Raw genomic sequence first — 2,685 nt, 5'->3', positions numbered from 1 at the left:
TGGCCACTGGGTGGCTGAGTTGATTAGAGCATCGTCCAGACATGCTAAGGTTGCAGGTTCAATCCCCAGTCAGGGCATCTACAAGAAGCAACCAATGAATGTATAAATAAGTGCAACAACAAATCAATGTTTCTCTCTCACTCCCTCTCTCTCTCTTAAAATCAATGAATAAAAAAATGAATTAGGGCAAGCCACAAACAGCCACAAAATCTGCACAGGAGTAACCGTGTCTATAGAGAAGAAAGCAAAGAGAAATAACAGGGCTGCATTAGAGAGAACCCCCAAAGAGCCAACAGATGTTTCATGAAAAGCATGGCAGGCTAATTTGAGAGCAGCAGATGAAAGTAGGACAAGTCTGGCCCTAGCCGGCTTGGCTCAGTGGCTAGAGCGTCAGCCTGCGGACTGAAGGGTCCCAAGTTCGATTCTGCCCAAAGGCACATGCCTGTGTTGCGGGCTCAATCCCCAGTAGAGGGCGTGCAAGAGGCAGCCAATCAATGATTCTCTCTCATCATTGATGTTTCTCTCTCTCCCCCTCTCCCTTCCTCTCTGAAAGAAATAAAGAAAAATATAAAAAAAAAAAAAAGTAGAAGTCTGCCCATTCCAAGAGCTGGCACATGAAACCGGCATATGATCAGAGTCTTGAAAGAATAGTACAGTCTGCCTTGTGAACTTTCAAAACTGACCTGCCGAGGTCCCCTTCCCTGACAGGAACCCACACTAAAGAGCAACTACTGGGGATTCAATGAGACTTTCAATACCAAGTCCATCCTCTTGTTCTGACAAATAAGGAATCTATTCCAGGAAGGGTTTTTCGGGGCTAGGTGAAAAAGGTGAAGGGATTAAGGAAAAAAAAACAAAAAACAAGCCCTGACTGGTTTGGCTCAGTGGATAGAGTGTCGGACTGCGGACTCAAGGGTCCCGGGTTCGATTCCAGTCAAGGGCATGTACCTTGGTTGCAGGCACATCCCCAGTGGGGGGTATGCAGGACGCAGCTGATGGATGTTTCTAACTCTCTATCCCTCTCCCTTCCTCTCTGTAAAAAATCAATAAAATATATTTTTTAAAAAAAACACCTCAAAGACACAGACAAAAGTATGGTGACCAGTAGAGGGAAGGAGGAGTGGGGGAAGGTAGGAAGAAATCAATAAAATATATTTTTAAAAAAACACCTCAAAGACACAGACAAAAGTACGGTGACCAGTAGAGGGAAGGAGGGGTGGGGGAAGGTAGGGAAGGGTAGAGGGGGGATAAATGGTGATGGAAAGAGACTTGACTTGGGGTGGTGAACAGGCAATATAATATACAGAAGATGTATTATAAACTTGTACACCTAATACCTACATAATTTTATTAACCAGAGTCACCCCAATTAACTCAATAAAAAAGAAAAAAGGGAATCTATTGCCTGGGGAGCTCCGGTGATCTGCCTGAGGTGTCACAGCTAATAGTCTATGCCAGGACTAATATAGAAAACTCCAGACTAAAACCATTCCCTTCACCTTTCCTCTGGTTGCATTGCCTTTGTTTCCTCTTTATTTCCTGGGAAAGCATGTTCGTTTCCTGATCTACCATCGTTGGGTTGTTACTAAGCACTAACTGTTCCATAAAACAAGTGACAAAATGGTGGGCTCTTTTCTCCAAGGCTATACAACTATAAAATATCGACTTATAATGTATTCAAAAGATTTTGAAACCAACTGAAATTGCTTCTCATGCAAGTATCATTTGAGATCTGCTGCAGCTGAATTAAGTATGTACTCTCCTAGGAAAGTTTTCATAATGGAATAAGGAGGCCCAATTCCTGCAGACAGTTAACAGCCCCGGGGAAAGAGCCAGTTTTCCTAAGTCTCTTAGAGTTCTTGGGGGGAAGCTGCCGGAGCTACAGGAGACAGCCCCGCACAACTCATTCTTTCATGGATCAAACATCCACGAACCCAGTGTGTGGCTGGCATGTGGGTTTTTTTTTAAAAGAATGAAAACGAGGGCCCTGACTGGTTTGGCTCAGTGGATAGAGGGTCCCAGGTTCGATTCCGGTCAAGGGCATGTACCTGGGTTGCAGGCACATCCCCAGTGGGGGGTGTGCAAGAGGCAGCTGATCGATGTTTCTCTCATCCATGTTTCTAACTCTGTAGCCCTCTCCCTTCCTCTCTGTAAAAAGTCAATAATAAAATATATTTTAAAAAAAAGTAAGTATGGGAGTTTTATGGCGTGTTTGGAAGAACACAGTCTCAGTGATTAGCGCTGTTGCTGGAGAGCGGCGCCCACCCCCGACGCGCCTCCTCCCGGCACGAAAATGCCCCGACCCGCGCTCCAGGGTGGTGGTCCCAGCGTGGGACCCAGGTCACGGTCTCAGCACCCTCACAGGGCCCACTGAATAAGCATCTCGACCTCGAAGGCCTCCCAGCCCGCGGTTACCTCCGGGGGCTCCCGTGGTCCAGACCGCACACCCGGGACCCCAGGGGCAGCTTCAAATCTCAGGCCCAGGCTGGTCGCGGGGGCCAATCAAAGCAAACACTGTTTGGACCGGACTGAGCCTAGGACCCGGGGATGGTGAACCAATAGCAAAGGTGGGCTGCGAGGGGACAAACCCCCTGGAGACGGTGTTTACAACGGCCACTTCCGGAGACTCCACTCCGCTCGCAGAGCCTCCCAGACTTTCGCCCGCCTCCGGCCCGCCCCGCCCCG

General features: G+C 48.0%; 1 protein-coding gene across 1 annotated transcript in view; it reads right to left on the bottom strand.

The window, feature by feature from the left end:
• Window positions 1–2,670, bottom strand: part of CCDC171 (coiled-coil domain containing 171) — a 188,511-nt gene extending 185,841 nt beyond the window's left edge. The window contains exon 1 of the mRNA XM_015564717.1: window positions 2,416–2,670. The gene's annotated coding sequence lies outside the window, so the exon portion shown is untranslated. The remainder of the gene's footprint in view (window positions 1–2,415) is intronic.
• Window positions 2,671–2,685: the final 15 nt, after the last annotated feature.

Source organism: Myotis davidii, unplaced genomic scaffold (assembly GCF_000327345.1).
Source record: "Myotis davidii unplaced genomic scaffold, ASM32734v1 scaffold197, whole genome shotgun sequence".
NCBI classification, from domain to species: Eukaryota; Metazoa; Chordata; class Mammalia; order Chiroptera; family Vespertilionidae; genus Myotis; species Myotis davidii.
The sequence above is the reverse complement of the archived record's forward strand: the minus strand, read 5'-3'. Positions and strand labels throughout refer to the sequence as shown.